At 32.2% G+C, this 20,824-nt stretch overlaps 1 protein-coding gene across 2 annotated transcripts in view; it reads left to right on the forward strand.

Moving 5' to 3' along the window:
* The first annotated feature begins 7,923 nt into the window (after positions 1–7,923).
* The window catches only part of LOC136974823 (AP2-associated protein kinase 1-like), a 72,877-nt gene continuing 59,976 nt past the window's right edge, over positions 7,924–20,824 (forward strand). The window contains exon 1 of one of the 2 annotated variants that reach the window (XM_067269775.1): positions 7,924–8,254. The gene's annotated coding sequence lies outside the window, so the exon portion shown is untranslated. The remainder of the gene's footprint in view (positions 8,255–20,824) is intronic. The other variant, XM_067269774.1, reaches the window with a different exon arrangement.

Consider the following 20,824-nt stretch of genomic DNA (forward strand, 5'->3'; position numbering starts at 1 on the left):
CTAGGTATTTTCTAGTATAAGGAACTCCACGGCGTAGATTTTTCTGTTTCGGCATGCCTATGGATCTGGTGACATGATTCTAACGTTCTGTCTAAAGCAGTTTATAGTTTAAAACTCGCAGCTACGGGACATGTCCATAGACATAGCCGACAAAAACGTCAAGAAAAGTTTCAAACAGCTATATGTGTAGCCAGGGCCGGATTATCGAATAGGCAAAGTAGAGAAATGTCTAGGGCCCGTAATTCGGAGGGGCCCGGCTTCAGTGCAAAAGATTTCTCTGTTTCAAAACAAGTTAAAAATTATTTAAGAAATTCGATAGGACAGAAAAGGTTGTATTTGACAATTCCTACTAAGCTCCGCTCGACTAGCCATTACCTAAAAAAAAAAAAGAAAAAAAAAAAAAAAAAAAGTCAACAGCCATCCGTGCGTCAGAAGTAATGTACGCTACGGGATCTCTCGCACCATCTAGAAATATTCCTAGGGCCGCCTCTCGTGGTAGTAATGATGTATGGTTATGATTTATTTTCTAAATCTAACGCGACATCGCATATTCGATATAGTGTTCAAGTTGCTCGAGTGCGAAGATATTACAATTCAATAGTGTTTTATAAGAGTTAAAAAGGGTGACACTACGGTGTGACTTGGGGTGACACTACGATATCCGCACCGGGTGTCACCCATGCTAGCTACGCTAATATCACATTATATAAGATTTGTTTAGAAGCAACTTATTTAAATGAGGCCCCAATTTAAATTTTGTCTAGGGCCCGCTAGATGCTTAATCCGGCGCTGTGTGTAGCCAGTAGCCTACCAACTCCAGCGACTGGTTAAAAACCTTTCAAAAGTTTTTTTTTTTTTTTTTTTAAACTCTTTCCGCCCTGTGGGCACTAAGAGGGCCTCTTTTAGTAGGCCCATTATGGGTTCGGCCAGGCCCACAATGGGGCGACCGGGTGGTGAGGGACGGGGCCCGACATATCCGAACGGACCACCCCCCGAAAAATTCCTGGGGATTATTCGACCCGTTCGGATTCGATCCCGGGTCCCCCAGAGCGGTAGGCTGCCACCTTTACCGCTCGGCCATCCGGCCGTCACCTTTCAAAAGTTAATTTCGTTACGACATCGTGCAAATTGCAAGTTATAAAATCAAAATAGAAAGTTGTCGTAGAGATCAATGTAAATTAACAGCAATTGTAAAATCGATTGACATGCCGCATTGTAAGCACGTCATCAGCGGCGCCCACATACTATAAAAAAAAATGGAGGCAGCTATAAAAAAGAGCTTTGTGCATACATTATATAAAATGAAATAAGTATATGTATATACTGTATATACACGCTTATAATAAAATATACAGTACAATGAAATATACATATATACTTTTTTTTTTTGCTCTTTTCACCCTGGGGCACTAAGTTGTCAAGGCCATCATGGGTTCGGCCATGCCACAATAGAGCGGATGGGTAGTGAGAGACGGAAATCGACACATCCGGTCGGATCACCCCCGATAAATTCCTGGAAATTTTTTCGACCCGTTCGGATTCGGTACCGGTTTCGGTTTTCCAGAGCGGTAGGCTGCAGCTTTGACCGCTCGGCCATCTGGCCGTCAATAAATATATACATACAAACTGTATAACAAATACCTGCCCATACGAGTGTATATATATTGTATATACAAGTGTCCCTTAATTAGCGTGATTAATTAATCTCTCGATGCTACCGCGTATATATAAATCGCGTTAATCAAATAGGCCACGTTTCTTTATGCAGTGAGAGTGTAGCGAAAATGACGTCACGAGCAGCTATGCTACACGTCGTTGCATCATAGTTTAGAAACGCTTTCCGTTCGAGCGAAACATGGACGCCGTAATCTATCCTTTAATTTCAATAACAGCCGAAAGTAGTGCTTTAGTTAAAAAACTATTGATACAATACATACAGTGGTGCCTCATATAACGTACTTAATCCGTTCCAGGTGCACGTCCGTTAAGTGAAACGTCCGTTATACGAAACGCATTTTTCCATAGAAATACATGTTAAAACATCTAATTCGTTCCGCAGCATAAAATAACCGTACTGTATCATAAAAAAATAAACATGGAGCGCGTTCTTTTATTCTTCCGCGTAACTCTGCGGGAGCGACATCCGTTTAAAAATTCCTGAGGAACGCGTTCCTAAATTCCGGTGGGAATGCGCGCCGTCGAACGGCGAAAACAGCCGCTTGTAGTAGTAGTTTACGGTGGAAAGCAACATGGCGTCCTCCATGGCTAAGATAGTTTCGTTTCCGGGTCCATTATGTGGTTTTATGAATGAAAATTTAGAAATTGTGAAAGCGCGAGTTAGCGCACGCGGTGATGTAAGTGTCTTTACGAAGTTTTTTCGAGGCTATTTTGAATGCTCTTTCAACAAATAATCCATTTTATGGTTAAATTTTACAATTGGGACCCTCCTTTTGCCTTCTAAAGCTCATATTTTAGAATTATAGATTCCTCCATCACGATACTATCGATAGTGCGGGCGCCGCCATCTTTCTTTCTTTCACCGTCGTTTCTGAATGCCTACAAACAGCAGCGCACTCCCGTAGTAGCGGAGACGCATTAAAGAACGCACCCATGGAGCAGTCACCAATTATGCCGGAAAGTCCGTTGTTCGCAGCGTCCGTTATTCGAGGCGTACTGTATCTGTACGTTATACGAAGCATCACTGTATTTAAATAGATATAAAGAATTGAGCATTTCTCTTTCCGAAAATGTGAACGAAGTACAGAGATAGAAGATGTATAATTATATTTAAAATATAATATTTTCTTATTCTTTAGCTGACTTTCAGAGTCATTTTATAAAATTTAATTCTTCTTAATCTCTACATAATATTTTTATCAACAGTCACTTCGACTTTTTTATTTTTACAGCATAATACCGTATTAAACACACAAGCGTCCATTTTGCTTTACACGTGTAGCGGACGTAAAAGCTGCTTTATCTTTGCTACAGCAATCTCTTGCAGCAAACATTTATGGAAATTAGGAAGACCTTTCTTCACACCCACAATGAGACGGTCGGTTGGTGAAAGACGATATATCCGAGATGGACCACTCCCGAAAAATTCCTGGGGGTTTTTGATCCACCCAGACTCAATTCCTGGTCCCCAGAATAATGGGCTAACGCCTTGGCCATCCGAGCGGTCTAATTGATCGGATTTCGTTTGTCATCCCTTTCAAGCCGATAAGATGGCAATTTTGCTGCTTAAAGTTAAATGACTAGTTACAATTTAACAAAATTGTGACTAGTCATTTAACTGTTAAGATTCTATTGCCTCACATTAATAAATCAGTTATGCTGTAAAATTATACACAGTGGCGTAGCGTGGGTGTCAGCCGCCCGGGGCGGAGGAAAATTTCGCCGCCTCCTTATTTAGGTATCTCAATTCAAAAGACTAAAATATACAGTAATTCTAAAGAACTTTTCGGCAAAGAACAATCATCATTATTGTGTATTGTACAAGAGTATTGTGTATTGTGTATTTATTGTGAAATTTTGCCGCCCCCTCAAAGTGCCTCCCGGGGCGGGCCGCCCCTGCCGCCCCCACTACGCTACGCCACTGATTATACAATAAGAATTTTTTTTTGTTTTTTGAAAAATTAAAGCAATATCTAGCAGTAAGTGGACAATTATCTATTATATTTTGTGTAAATTTACTTTTTTTTAAAAATTAATCAACTTATTCAAATAAAAAATATAGCCAGAAGTTATTTCTAAAATATTTCTTGATATTTTATTATGAAGAGTCATTAAAACAATAAATTCTAAAATGGAAAATGTGAAATTGAAACAGATTAAATTCTTAAAATCTTTTATAAAATAGAACATCGTCTGTAATTTAATATTTTAAAATATTGTTGGTCATGTATAAAAGACACCAGACGCTACAGGCACGTATAGGCACCTCCTGATACTTCATTGGATCTTGCTATACAATATAGATTTGTTATGTATTTAGGGATGATTTGATACAGGGATAGTATGTATCTGTAGATAACAGTATTGTCGTGACACTTCCTTCGTTCGCCTAGCTAAAATCGGTAAAATGCTACTTTTTGAGCGCTTCGATCGCATGTCGTCCAATTTTTGTAATATATAAGCGAGTGTTTATCTTTAATTTAGCATGGTTTTCTGCTGTTTTTTCACAGTAATTTAACTAAAGAGAATACAAATTACTACGATACTACGAGAAGTAAAATATTTGTATCCAAAACTACAAATAATGTAAATTTATATTTTAGTTCAAGTTGAGATAATACCCAGATGTTTTGCACCTGAAGTCAAGCTACATTGTATAAAAAGGTGATTAAAAAATCTGAAAAGGGGCATTTTTTTTAAAGTTAAGGATTGATATGGAAAGGATTGATATGGAATCATCACATACCGCTATTTGATCGAAAATTAACAACAAAGTCAAGTTTATTTGACCTTTATTTTGAAGACAGGTTTTTGAAAACATTTAAGCACACAATAAACGGTAATGTTGTTAAGATTCTTTGTAGGAAGTGAGATTTAACACCTGATCGATTTCCAATAAATTTCATAATGCGCTTTACTTATGTAAAAAGTTACCTACTAAAAAACTTCACCATCAAAACAAAAAATAATAATTAAATTTCAATCATTACAACACAAACCAGTTAAATTACACATATTGATACAAAAGGTAAACTTTTATAAAACAGAATTTATATAGTTTATTAATTCTGTTTATTTTATAGTAACTGAATCATCACATGGAAACACATGTGAAATGCAATTAGATTCTTCTGTGAACAGATGCGAGAGCGGTTTATCGGCGAGAAATTCTCAAGCAACAATCTCTAAGTATGCTTATCGAGAAATGTATTATTGGGCAAAAAACATAGAAAAAAAACGAAAACATTAATTCCTAATAGCGCTCCTGTTTTACTCTAATATGAGCTATTACTCTTCAGAGCAGTGGTTCGTAACCAGTGTTCCGCAAACCTATCAAACTGTAAAATCTTTCCGTTTCGTTCCACGAAACGAAAGATTTACAGTTTTTATTCAAATTTATTCCCATCGCTATATTCGTACACAATTCCATGTTTTTATTTTATTCATTATATTAAAGTTTATTACGTTATTGCTTCATTGCTTCCTGAGAATAGTAAACATGGAATTGTTTATCAATTTTTTAATATATTAATACTAATTCTCCGTCGTGTAATAAGTATATGAATGGTATTCCGCGGCCTCAAAAAGATTGAGAATCATTGCTTTAGAATAATAGGAGAGACCTATACTAGTGTCCTTTTATCTTACATAAAAAGACTCTAGGGTATGGCAGGGTCTTTTTATCTAAGATAAAAAGACCCTGCCCATACTGTTATAAGTTTGAAGAAAGGTAGCCTGATATGGGATATCTGAATTGTGAACCCTATTCCGGACAGAAAAGAGGTGGAAATTCGTATTTGGGTGTGACGAATACGAAGACAGATTCAGCGGTTACAAAATATTCGTCCCGATTTATCGATGATATTGATCATTATTTCCCGGTTTTCCCAAATTTTATCAGTTCTATGAGAATCGACTCTGATTCTCATAGAACGGATTCCGAAACGTGTTCGATTCTTGCTCGAGACTTACCTCATTTAATATCATCGCGACAAATTTTGTTTAATAAATTCCTTTCTATAATAAACGTTCTTAATTTCATTTAGTGAGGGATTCGGAATTGGTGTGGAGCCTCATATTGTTACCATTCACAACCTGTAATGCATTACCAATAAATTTTTTTGAAAGACTTAATTAGCTCTTTATCTATGATTACTAGATATAAATCCATCACTAGTCTCCATCTTGTAGTCTCATTTAAGTTTGATTGTAAAGTATTACATCTGTCCCATTTAATTAATATACCTTTGAAATTATTTTAAAATGAATATTTTTATTTTTTATTATATATATATTTTTTTTTTTTCTGTTTTGTTCTTAATTGACATCTGTATAAATGGAGCATGCCGTTGACTGCATAATAATAATATTTAAACAAAATATTAAGTTTTTGCCATTTTTTTATTTTTAATAATTTTTTGTTCTGACATTTATTCTACAATTGTTTAAGTTAGGCAACGCAATACTTGGGCGATCTGCCTAGGGGGATGCCTTCCGGGAGGTCTTTTTAGGGGAAATTGGCTCTATTTAGGCGTTACAGACATGGAGAAAACCCAGAAAACTCCTCGTGGCCAGCCCGTACGAGCGAGGCGAAAATCCAAGACCGAACTTCCAGTGTTCAGGGAACGAAGACCACTTGGCCACTGGTGGGCCTTTTATTATACAAAATAAAATAGCAGGAAATAATTGTAAAAATAATTCATAAAGTCTTAAGTCTTAAGTAATTATTTTTGCTGTTCTGGAAAAATAGTTTTAATCCATTATTAATAAAGCATTGATAGGATAAATACGATCAAACGCCATCTTATGGCAGAAAGGGGTATATTACCGATTTTAAAGCCTAGTGGCTTAACCATACTGTTATCCAGGGATAGGTAACCCGCTGCCCTCGGGCCGCATTAATATTTCTTGCGGCCTGCGTCGCGTAAAATATGAATAAATATATGAATTTCCCAGCTTAAGGAAGTATGCAGCAAAAATACAAACGTTATTTTTTACAACTTACATATGTGAATAGTTTTTCTCGCAATGAATTTAGTAAAAATTAAAACAAGAAATCGGCTAATAGACTCACATCGAAATTAATTTAAAACTAACAGTGACTAATATTTAACCAAATATTTCCGATATATTACATTCACATCAGTTCCAGAAACTAAATTAAATATATTTATGCTAATTGATAATTATACATGAATAAATGTGATTTACCGGCATTTTTCCCCCTCTTGTATGCGGCCCGCGTCAGTTCAAAAGTTTTGAAATGCGGCTCTTACATAGAAAAAGATTGCCCATCCCTGTATAAATAATAGTTATCTATAGATCATGGTATACATGGTGGCTGAGGAGGAGATAAAAATCCTTAAATATATTTCAAGGCTATGTTACAGGATAAGATTTAAGTGTCCGAAGTGCTTATACGTCTGATATCTGTTTTGTACACAATACATTTAAATTGTTAACATCTTTCCAAATATCAATGTATTAGTATCGCGATTTTCAAACAATTGATATATGAAATACATTAAAAAGTTAAATAAAGTATTAAAATTTTCTAATCATTAGATGATATAAATTTTGTTTTTCCATTATTTTTCTAAACGCATGAGCAATGCACAAAGACATTTTCGCAACAGTATTTCATGTGGTGATTGTATTGTCTTCCACCGCTGTGACCTTTTAATGTCCTGTAGAAATATAACGGTAAATTTTGTCACGTCGATTCCTTATGTTTTATGATGACTGAGGATTAACACCAATAACAGCGCACGTTACTTCATCAATGACGTAATCTACTAAGTAATGAAATTGATGACATCATCAATTCCAATATTAATTTGTAAAAAAATTAATATAACTGCAACACTAACATGATTAATTAAACTGTGATTATGCAAAGTATGTAATATTATTGAATTAATCAGGTCATTCCCAAGATATTTTAAGGAATATTATGTTGTAATTTATTATATTTAAAGTGCAGCATTTGTTTTATGTGAATAGTGTATATGGTTACGTAAATTTGACATCACTTTTATAGTTTTCTTATGAGAAAATCTGGGAGTGACGTCAATTTGACGTAAAAATGTACATTATTTAGGCTTTAAGAATTTACATTTCAAAAAATTAAAAAATAAATTTAAATAGAAATAATTATAATATAAAACTGATAGAAATTAGCGTATATTCTAATTAAAAAAGTTAATTAAGTCCTGACGGAGAGAGACATTGGTACGGATATTATTAAATATGACACGTTTATCTCAAAAGGAAGTTTAAGGAACTTTCCTTTAAAGATAAAGTGAAAGCAGCAATAATATAATTAATTTGAATTTGAAATCGATTAAAAATAATAATCGAAAATAAAAGATTTCTTCAAATAAAAAATGAACAAATTTACTAGAAAATGCTGAATTGTAATATTATTTCGCAGAGAAAACGATTTTAGCGCCCCTATCTATTGCTGACATTTAGTTGCCATGGCAACATTTCTATACTTGTTTGTAATAGAAGTGATAAAGTTTCCGGCAAACTCTCACTAATATGTCAATAATTTCGAGTGATACATCAGACAAATGTAAGTATTGAACGAACAAGGCTAATGTAATGTATATTGTATCATTGACAAATATAATTTTCTTTCAATACGTAGATGCTGCGCATTTAAAAGTGCTTCTCGGTCAAATTTCTGAATACATTAATCCTTATAAATCATACTGAAATAGCTGCATTTCCTTCCTTTATATTCATTAGAAATAACCGTCAATATCTTTCTTATATACTTCTCTTAATAATAATTGAATAAATGAAATCAAAGACATCACTCTAATTGTTAGTACTGCAGCAATTAATACTTAAATACAAACAATTAGCGATGTCTATGATTTCATTCATATATAAACTCATATTTTACAAAATTAAATTCTTAAAATTACTAATTAATGTCTAAATTAAAAATATATTACAATGAAGAAGAGTAAGCTAATTGAATTATCAGGAAAAAAAGAGAAGAGAAAATATTTATATTACACATACTATGCAAACTATTGCTAATGTTTAATGAATGATTGATATATATTAAAAACATGTTTAGAAAAAGTTACTAAAGAGATTTATAATTCTTGAATAGAAATGCGTGCAAAAACAAATACCGAATTAAAAAGAGATGAAGTATATAACATAACTGTTATTGAAACTTGAATTGATACAAAGTTGTTGGTTAATTTTTAGAATCAATTTAAAAAAATAGTAAATGATAAATTTAAAAATGATTGATTAAAGAAAAGTCAAAAGAATAAACAATTATGACGTCGGTTCCCAAAGTGTGTGCCGCAGTTCCCTCGGGTGCTGCAGCATCCTCACAGGGCATTTCGTGCAGTCCCACGAAATGTTATAAAATTTTTATAATTTTACTTTATTTAAAAACTATTGGTTATTTCACTATTTTGCAAATTGTACTTGTTAGAATTTGACATAGGGCACCTTGGGAAAATCTGGATTTAGCAAGGGTGCCAAGAATCAAAAATGTTTGGGAACCACTGAATTATGAAATAATTAAGAGGATGTGTATCAGAACTAGCTGTGAAAATAGTTAAGAAAATACATACTTGTTAATCTTATAGATAGGCTGACTTGATAGATAGGAAAGAGAGATTTTGGAATGCAAAGGCTGAGAAATAAAAAATAGCAACTTATAGAAAGATTGATGATAAAACTTGACACTTTAAGCAATTATTTAATCTTCATTTTATGTCAATAATAGGTTTATGGTACAGGTACACTAAACTTCTGTCAGGTTTAGTTCCAAAGCCTTGCCAGATTAACTATTTTTCCAGACCAATCGTGGTCATGTATAATAATTCATAAACACTCCTCTAAGCAACTAATACAACTAATAATACACCTGTCCTGTGTCTAAACTATATCATGGGTTGCTAGAACCTTGAATTAAATAATTACTAAAATTAGGTTACATTTGACATCACCACTGACTCTTCTCTCTTTGAAGCTATAGATAGTTAAATTTAAGCAAAACAAACTACAATATCACAAATTGCAGTATCACCACAAGTGCGATGTAAATAATGTAAGTAAGCATACCCTACACACATCATCTGTGGCTAGTATGATGGCTGAGGGAATTTCAAATCTTCATAATTTTGTCCTGATAAAAAGAGGTGCCAGATCATCAGTTGCTGGAAGTTTGGTAGTGTATTCGTACTGACTTTTCCTACTAGATATATTACTAGTAGTAATAAAGTGGAATATAGAGTAATACAGGTACAGTAGTACATTGTACTATGCATAAAAATATTATATAAAAACAAAATAACACATCAAAAGCACATCGCGATAAATAAGACTTATGTCCACAACAAACCAAAAAACGGTGCGTAACTCAACTATACAGCTTTCACTAACGTTTTCGAACCAATGTTTCTTCAGGTGAAAAAACGGACAAAAGAAATAAAATTTGATAGAACAATTCATTTTTGAAAGAGTTTTGAAATAGAATTCGGAGGAAACCCGTGCAAGCGTCGTCATCGTTTGGGCATGCACCTTCGTCAGAAGTAGAAAATTCTGTCTTGTCATCTGTCATATATAAGAGTTTGCCACGCTACTGATAAAGATAACTCATCCTTACTGTTAATACACTTATTACCCTGGGCTGTTTTGTGTATATAAATCACTTCCATCCAGTGCAAATGGTGTGGATGATCTTGGCCTCCTTAAATAATGGCTGTATACCTGGATCTGTAGCGTAACGTGCAAAAGCAGTTGTAAATCTCTTGTGAAGGATGTCTGCTTTATGCTCTTTAAGCCTCACTCCCAAAGATCATTTTGTGGAGCCGACATATATTAAATCTTTATCACATCTATGATCTCTAATAGGGATGGTGTATACCCCAGATAGCACGTCTTGTTGGGAAGTATCTTTCGCATTACGGAGCAGCTGAAAAACACTAGGACATTTTCTAAATACGATGGTGACTTATCTCTTCTTAGTGATTAACAGTAAAGATGAGTTGTCTTTATCAGTAGTGTGGCAAACTCTTATATATGATGGATGACAAGACAGAATTTTCTACTTCTGACGAAGGCGCATGCCCAAACGATGACGACGCTTGCATGGGTTTCCTCCGAATTCCATTTCAAAACTCTTTCAAAAATGAACTGTTCCATCAAATTTTATTTCTTTTGTCCATTTTTTCACCTGAAGAAGAAACGTTGGTTCGAAAACGTTAGTGAAAGCTGTATAGTTGAGTTACGCACCATTTTTGGTTTGTTGTGGACGTAAGTATTATATAAAAAGTTCAGACATAACTAAATTTTAACAAACAGGATACCAAACAACTAATTGAAAATACCTACTTGTCAAAAGCATTGAATTGGCAACACTGGATATTTTTCTTTACTCTTTTCCCCCTGTGGACACTTATGGTTTTTTTTTTTTTATCAAGTCCAAAGGCTCATAATGAAGTGGCTGGGTTGTGAGGGGTAGGGATGGACATATCTGGGACCAACCTTGAAAAATTCTTGAATTTTTTTTTAATCTATCCTCATTCATTCCTGGATTTTCCAGACTGGTAGGATCATACCTTAACTACTTTGCCATCCACACTGGGTATAGTATTATCAGCATGTTGTGTTGAGATAGACTCAATGTTGTCAGACTTCCAGATCAGCTTTCTTTTACCAAAGAGCAGATCTTTATTTCTACCACATTTGAGACAAATTTTTAGAAAAAAAAATTAATTTTTCATAATTTGATCAGAAATTTAAAGTTTCCATTGAAATACATCTTATATTAAATTGAAAGAAAGTATTAATGCTGGAGAATGGACACTTTCTTTAAAAAAATTGCTATAAAAACTTGGATTTTTTTTGCTAAAACTTGATCATAAATTCATGTTTGTGAAAACAATGCATTTAAAGATGTTATCTCAAAAAGGCAGAGAAACCTCTAGCTCAGGCAGACATATAACTGCTTCCAAAGGCAGATTCTCAGCCTGAAAGAATAGTAGTTGGAAGCTATGATAATATAGAATATTCCAATATGTCCTGTAGGTTAATTGATATAGCAAATACAGTAGAAACTCAAGAATTTGGCATTTCATTTCTCTGGCATGTCCAGTAATCTAGCATCATGCTGTATTAAGGTGCAGGGCCCAGCTGGAGATATTTTTATTTATTTTATGGAATGGAATTTCTGCCAAAGAAGCAATGCTTTTGCAAAGATTATGAGAGAAAATATTTAAGTCTATGATGGTTGCATAAAGACAAACACCTATTGAAAACTACTAGCATTTTTTTAAGCAATAATTTTTTTGATACCAAATACATAATATCATATAGAAGTACACTTAACATTAGAATACTATAGCTAAACAAAGTATCTGAGATGTTAAAAAATTGTGCCAAATAAAAAATTGACAATTTGGATTACTGTAAAAATCTTTTTAAGAGTTTTCCTTTGGTAAAGATAAGCTTTGTGCTTCAAAGCAAAATGTAAAAAAATTAATACAGATATTGTCAGCATGTTGTGTTGAGATAGACTATAGACTTAATGTTGCCAGACTTCCTTTTGTGGATACTGCTTTGAAATGCCAAGCTTATCTTTACTAAAGAAAAACTAATAAAAAATTCGACTATTATCCAAATTGTCATAAATTTTTACTTGGTGCAATTTTTTTACATCTGAGATGTTTTTGTTGGATATAAATAGTGTTTTGGTTAATGATTGTGTTATTACATCAAGAACAAGGTGATATACAATACAATTCTAGTGCATGGTGACATGATATGATGGCTGCTGACTGAGTGAAAAGTTTTAATTACATAAATTTGAGCTTTTATTATTCAGGTTAATATTTTAAATGAAAAATTGTTCATTTCAATCCAATTTTATCCTTACAAGCATGAAATTAAACGATAAAAGTAAAATAACTCTATGGGAGAATCCCTGTGTACTTTGACTTGATCTGGAAGTTATGCCAGCACCTCACTGATAATGGGAAGGTCTTAAGTTTAAAATTTGAGTTTTCTAGACCTAGTAGTCTTTTTCTCTAGGAGCTTTTGCAATGCTGGATGAAGAAAAGAAGAAAATACAGCTTTTTTGGTGATTTTTGCACTTTTTAATTGCTTATACAGTCAAACCTGTTTTTATGCGGTCTTTTTTTGTGCGATTTTTTAATGCGATTTTTTAGTTGTGCGGTTTTTTTTGTGCGATTTTTTATTTGTGCGGTATAGTTGGCGACTAGTCTCGTGCGATTTGTCATGTCTCACGTTGACTTATTATAGCTAAATAAACTTATTATAGCATAAATGAACTTATTATAGTAATAATATTGCATGAATATGCGAAAAATGAGATAATTTATTTTTTAAGTCAACAAAACACCACCTGGACAAAAATATGTAAAACAGACGATAGACGAGACGATGCAGTCAAGTGCTGACATCTGTTGTCAATAAATTCTATTTCATACGGTTTTGAGTTATTTTCTATGCGAGACTTTTTTTATGCGGTCCCTATTGACCGCATAAAAAAAATATATTTTTAATTGTGTTGCGAAAACTATTTTTTATAGCCACTCGTGAAGTTTTGTGCGATTTTTTTTTTTTTTTTATGCGGTCCCTATCCACCGCATAAAAACAGGTTTGACTGTATTTTGGCAACTCCTTTATAGAAAAACCTGAAATTTTGCACACTACCTAAAAAAACAAGGATTTTTTGAATGAGATTTCCAGATTTACTATAGGTGTCCAGGACCGAGATTTTGATGTCCAAAAATTGGCAACTCTGATTCTTGTATATATATGTTACTGTCAAAACCTGTTTTTAGTTAGAATGCGTTTTAACTAGTTGAAACTAGTTTTAACTCAAATTCATTTTTGACTAGCAGTAAATTCTAGTTATAACAAAGACATCCAGTATAAACTAGTTTCAACTAGTTAAAATGTGTTCTAACTAAAAACTGGTTTTGACTGCAACATATAGAGTGATTCGAGGTAGGATGGTAAGCGGGGAAGATGCCTACTTTTTGATATTTTCAAACGGTGACGTCAGATATTGTCATGTGTTTGTATAATGAATCGTTGGGCCAATATTGAGTGTGGAAAGCTGTAGTTGGCTACCGTTACCTCATTTTCTACATCTGAGAAGAATAAAAGCAAGATAAGAACAAAGTTTTTGTTGTGAAATGTTTCTAGAATCATTTTAAAACTAAAAGTTAAAATAGAATTTATTAAAAATTGCAAAAAACAATTAATGTGTGATGTACTTAAGGTTCTAAAGTTTCCATTGTGAGCTACCACCAATCCCGATCGGACACGCTAGAACACGTGACTCCGCTAGGCATCTTACCCCGACAAATGGGAAAGGTGCCACATTTTTCTTGGAGTAACATGCCTATTTTTTGTTAATTGAATTCCAATATGCCTATTTTTAATAAATTTTTGTTTTCTTGTTTTATTGCAGGATATGCACAGAAATTTTATAAGGACTTCTCAAAAAGGTTTTATGACTGAAAAGAGCTTTCAGCTAGCTATAGAGCACGTTAGAACGAGCGGAAACTTAACAATACTTATACTGCGCTGTTATACTTACTATGAAGTACTTTGTACTACATATGCAATAAATTAAATTTGGTTAAGATATTCAAAAATTAATTTAATGCAATTATATTTGTCATCTTACCCTAATGACATTTGGCATCTCACCCGGATACTTGGGGTGAGATGCCTAAAATGTTGCCCAGACAGTAAAAAAGTTGTCATTGCAAACACAATATACAATTATTTTTCATATACTCCAAAGTTTTATTTGAAAAACATGCTCAAGAATATGATATTTTCGTTAGAGTCCTCCAAAACCCAAATTATCATTATAATTTCCTTCATAAGCAAAATGTTAGGCATCTTCCCCCGAATCACTATACATAACTTTATTTATTTCCCCCAACATATTTATGTAGCTAAAATTAGTTCTAACTAATGTTAAAAGTTAAAACTAGTTTTATCTAAAATCAAAACATGTACAGCAGTAAATTAACTATACAAAACCCATTTTGTCTAGTTAAAACTAGAATTTACTGCTAGTCAAAAATAAATTTGAATTAAAACTAGTTTTAACTAGACAAAACGGGTTTTAACAAAGACATCCAGTATAAAAGTCATCCAAAAACATCCAGTATAAATCCAGTTAGTTTCAATTAGTTAAAACGTGTTCTAACTAAAAACGGGTTTTGATGGTAACATATACAGTCAAACCTGTTTTTATGCGGTGGATAGGGACCGCATAAAAAAAAATGCATTAAAAAAAATCGCACAAAACTTCACGAGTGGCTATAAAAAATAGTTTTCGCAACACAATTAAAAATATATTTTTTATGCGGTCAATAGGGACCGCATAAAAAAAGTCTCACATAGAAAATAACTCTAAACCGTACGAAATAGAATTTATTGACAACAGATGTCAGCACTTGACTGCATCGTCTCGTCTATCGTCTGTTTTATATATTTTTGTCCAGGTGGTGTTTTGTTGACTTAAAAAATAAATTATCTCATTTTTCGCATATTCATGCAATAATATTACTATAATAAGTTCATTTATGCTATAATAAGTTTATTTAGCTATAATAAGTCAACGCAAGACATGACAAATCGCACGAGACTAGTCGCCAACTATACCGCACAAAAAAAATCGCTATAAAAAAATCACACAAATAAAAAAATCGCACAAAAAAAGACTGCATAAAAACAGGTTTGACTGTATATAGTCAGTCAGTGACTTTTACTTACTGCATAGTCACTGCTATGTCTCTTGATAGAGTCTCTTTTCTGTAACAAATTACTGTACATTAAAAGATTTAATACAGATTAAAACAACCTACATGTATTATGTACATGTTTTATTTACCTACCCAACTCCCTGCACTCCAGTAATCTGCACTAGTGGCATTTTAATGGTGCCAGATTAGTGACATTCTGCTGTATATTACAGTTTAATTCAAAATATTCAACAATACAGTTATTCATCATTAAATATATTTTTGAATTGTAACTGAATACAAAATATTCAGCTTTTGTATTTAATCTGGTCTTCAAATTTGTCTCTAATGATATTTTTCCTTTATCCAAATCTGAATGTGGAACATAAACAAAAAATAGTTTTAGTATGGAAAGTACTCCATCTTATTTTAATAAATTATAGTAGGATTTCAAGAGCCGTTTTAAATTAGAAAGAAATATAGTTTATATGATAAGAAGCTGACAATTTTAATTTTAAAAAAGCTGGCAAAGGCTCTTGCTTGACTTTCCCAGTACTTGAACAGGAAAGAAATTCCATAATTTTCAGTTATACTATGATTTTAAATAAAATTTAAATAATAAAAAAGCTTAAGAGGAGTAATTTTGTGAATTATGAGAGATTTCTGTTTAAAAGAATATTTAAGGTTAAAACACACTAAGACATATTAGTACAAAATTAAAACCATATGACAACATCTATTATGAGATTTATTAAAAATAATTAATTATTTATTATAAAAAAGCAAAAGGTTTAATTTTGATGGTAGAGATGAATTTTTTTGAAAAAATTGTAAATGCTAATGATAAGTAAAATTTTCATTAAGTCTAACCCATGCAAGATATGAAATAGGACTTTTCTATTTCCCCTTCCTGTTAATCTTTAATGATTAAAATTTAATATTATCAATGCCTCATATTATAGAAATAATCCTGCCAAGTTTCAAAATTTTGGTTCATCCAGTCCTGATATATAGTGCAAAACACAGACACTCACATACAGACACATCTTTATAAGGTGTTTTTTACATTTTTGTGCTTCTCAATGTCAAAATGTCAAGAAATACAAACAAAATGAGGAGTAAAAATTTGACCAATCACCATTCTTTCTGTTAGATCCTATAAGAAGCCAGAAAAATATAAATATTTAAATTTATTTTAATTTCAAAAATTGAGATTTTTTTTTTTATTGTTTCTGTAATCTAGTACAATATATTTTATTCTTGAACAAAAACTTACAAAATTACTTAAGCACTTTTGGGTTACATACATCTTTAGGAATCAAATAATGACTGTTTGTTGAGTCATTTTTGTAAATGACTGAATGTACTTTTTGCACAATAAATTATCATATTTGATGAATGAAGAATTATTATAATTACAGTAATTCTTCATTAAAATAAAAATAACCAAAAGTATTTTAAAAATGAAGATTACTACATCTTAAGACAATTTAAAAGAATTAAATGATAATTGATAATCTGAATGTAGTATCAAACATTACATAAATATTTTACACAGATTTTGGCTTTCAGAAATGTTCTAGTTTATATTTTGATTAAAAAATAGAGTTATAATCATGTTTGTATTTTAAAAAAAACCTATTGTAATTTTAATGTTAATCAAATTACACAAATAAAAATATGAAATTTTGCAATTTTTGGAGTTTATCTAATGTATTTAGTAACATGTTTATGAAAATATAAAAATATTTAAAATTAGTTTAATATCATATACTGGATGTTCAGTAAAAAATACACCATTGGAGCTTCTGACAAAGCAAAAATGCTTTCCAGTATAAAACATGGATTTTTTTGTCATGTTTTTTGATATGTATGTGGAAAAATTTTGACTACTGAACCTTACCTTAGGGATCAATACCTTAGGGATCTTTTTCTATTAGAAATTATTTCTCTTGACAACAGTATGGAAGATGTGTGTGAAGTATGTTGCAATAACTGCAGAAAAAAAAGACTGGATGGAACATTTGCCCATTGGGGTATTCAAGTTAGAAAGTGGTTAGATGCCTATTTGACTGAATTTGACTGAGGAGGTCTATGCTGATGACCTCCCCACTCTTCTGATTTGACATCATTAATTCTTTAAATTCTGAAAATTCTTCTTTCTATATACCTGGAGATGAAATTGCTTTTGTCCTAGGCTACGAGTGGAATTTGTATAGCAAAATCAGTCAAACAACTTTCCCTTTAGCCAATTTCATCTCTTACGTTGATTTTGGCTGATTTAGTGTTTAAAGAGTTTAATTTCTTTTGATGTATAATTGATGTTTTCATACAGATAAGGTCAGATTAGCTCTGAGAATTGAGAAAGAATTTATAGCTTGCCTTGCATTCTGTCAGGTGGTGCAGGGTGCCCATTTTGAATACTTACAAGGATGCTACACCTATGTCCCCCATTCATGAATTTTGACACAAAAGTAGTTTTGATATAATTCAATTCCGTAAACTGTTTTATTCTATAGGCTGTAATTAGCAAATTATTGAGGTTCAAAAATTAAGGTATCCATCCATGTGGTTTGCTGTTATTGGCTAGTTTGTAGAGGCTCTGCTTTATCACAGACATTTTTGCATTTAATTATGTTTCAATTGTAAATTTTTTTTATTCTTTTGAGTGATGAATATTTACAAATAAATGCATATCTGATATGTTTTCCTATTCAAGAGTTTAAGAGCAGATGATGATTTCATATTTGGAAATTAAGGAAATTGGAGGCAAGAGGGCATTTTTTGGAGACTGGAGGTTCATCTGTTGATAGTTAGGGAACACACAGAAAAAGACAGACAATGAGAGGAAATTTTTATTATTAAAGTTAAGTCAGTATGGAAACTCGAGTCTAACATTGTTAACTTAAACTTCAAGGTTAGTGATACATGGTTACATTGTTTTAAGAGTCACTAAAACATTGGTAGATGAAAAATAACACTGGTAATTACAGTCAGCAGAGAATATTATGTGGGCAGCAAAGGCCTTTAAGGCTGACATAAAATCCAGTCAGAGAACTTGGTCAATGACCATATATTCAATACCAACCAGTGTGGTTTCCAATATGAAATACTACCTACAAGGACTTACACTTTCAAAGGTAAAAAATTAATTTTTGGGTATGCTCAATCACCTCTAAGCCTTTGGATCGGTTCTGTTCGAATGTAGTAGTTGAACTAACGTTTTTGATTCTTTATCCAGAATCTGCTTCAGGTTCTTATAGTTCCAATTGTGGATCATATATTATTTCCTCAGTGATCAGCCACAGCATTAAAATACAGTTATGGGGGTACTGTCATTCAAATCTGTACAATCAATGCATTTAATTGATTCAAGAAATTTGTATTTGAAACATTTGAAATTCATGGCATTCCACAATCAGAACTATAAGAACCTGAAGCAGATTCTGGATAAAGAATCGAAAACATTAGTTTAATTACTACATTCAAACAGAACTGGAAATCCAAAAGCTTAGAGGTGATTTTTTTATTATGCTCAATCACCGAAATCTCTGGCAATACACTGCTGTACTGTACAGTATGCTATTAATAGGGCTTGTGATGGCAACATTTCTTATGTTTACAAGAATGTGGGAAGAGCTTCAGGCAAAAGTGCAAGCAGAGATTGAAAGTTTCACACCTAATGTTACTGTTACTTGTAGCACATCAGACAAAATGAGCATGTTTCTAAATGAATTCTTTTTGGAAAGACAAATCCGAAATGTAAAGAAAAGTTTTCTTCTTGTGATAGATTCATGAGGCAGAGACACTAGTATAGTCTATGGATTCATATACAGAATTCTTCAGTTAAGCTTCCAATACACCAGAAATTACTTCAAAATCATAAGAGAAAATTGTATTTTTCTGCACCTTCTTGACATCACCTTTAATTTACAGTTAAAACACCTTACCAAATGAATTCTTACAGGCCTAGAGGTATTCCTCAATACATAAGATTGATAATTGGAATGATCAAAGATGTTATCACTTTTAATTATCTGCTAACATTTTCTAACTTATGATTTGTTGCTTGTGGTGTTCTGGGTTCTGACTGGTAGAGAAAAATTCCTGTGTCAAAGAAGTGAGTGTGCTTCAAATTTAGAGAGTGACAGTATTGTCTATGATACTGTAGATTGCGAGCAAACTAGATTTATAAAATGTGCCCACTGTCATAAGTGCTATAACTGCATAAATGGTACACACATAAGTGTACCATTTATGGACTGAAAGTCATTATTATTTCTGCACTGCTTCACTTTTTCTTGAGTAAAGTATCAATATATTAATATTAATGTAATTACTATTGAGAATATACTAGATGCTACTGTCCTGGTTGAGATAATAAATAAAATAGGCTTATTGCATGAAATGACTTTGATTTACTGGTTAGACTTCATTTCTCAAGTTTTATTAAAATATTAATATAACTATTTATAAGTTTCATTAAAATGTTGATGTGATTTTAAGGATATTATATAACTATTAGTATAATGTAAATAATGTGAAAATTATTTGTGATACTTAAAGCTTTAACCACAGTTGATATTAACTACTTTTGCTCTAGATAACAATTGTGTTAGTATTTTAATGATTGATACAATATCACTCTATGGATAACAATATACCATCAATCTTCTCATGCTACTGCTCTCTTCTCAAACTGAATAGTGCTCCTGTGACTGAATTGTATTATTAATTGTATTATTTATCTGACATGAGAAGTAATTCCACATTCAATTAGTCATAATTTGCTCATTATGGCTTATAGAATGAAATGGTTTGGATGACTACATTATCATATCAAACACTACCTTCTTGCCAAAATTCATTAAAATCGGTTGGAAACATAGCTGTGTAGTACTCCTTGTTAGTGAAATAAAATATCCTTGTAAATAACTTCTTCATTTAGAAGAGTTTTTTTCTTCATTTCAACAAAAAATGTAATCAAATATTGCTACATAATTAAATTATATTAATAGCAATCATAGGGGGCTACTACACTTCAGTGAAGAAGCTTTGAACAAATAAAATGTTTATAAAACAACCTGGAAAGTGTTGCTCAATCATTAATTTTTTGGTATATAGGTTGCTGTTTCTATATTTTACATAACTTTCTAAACACTAACTGGACCATACATCACATAATATAGAATACATCACAAAACCTCACATCTACTGACAATGTACTTCAGATACTATGTTGTTGAGAAGAGAGACAATTCCTAATAGAAAAGACAGATTCTTTAAGACATTAATTAATGCACAATGGTCAAAACTTTTCTACATAGCACAAAATACATGAATCTTTTTTGTTATACTGTATGACTTTTGTTAGG

This window comes from Centruroides vittatus, unplaced genomic scaffold (assembly GCF_030686945.1).
Source record: "Centruroides vittatus isolate TY-2023 unplaced genomic scaffold, ASM3068694v2 contig_357, whole genome shotgun sequence".
In the NCBI taxonomy this organism is placed as follows: domain Eukaryota; kingdom Metazoa; phylum Arthropoda; class Arachnida; order Scorpiones; family Buthidae; genus Centruroides; species Centruroides vittatus.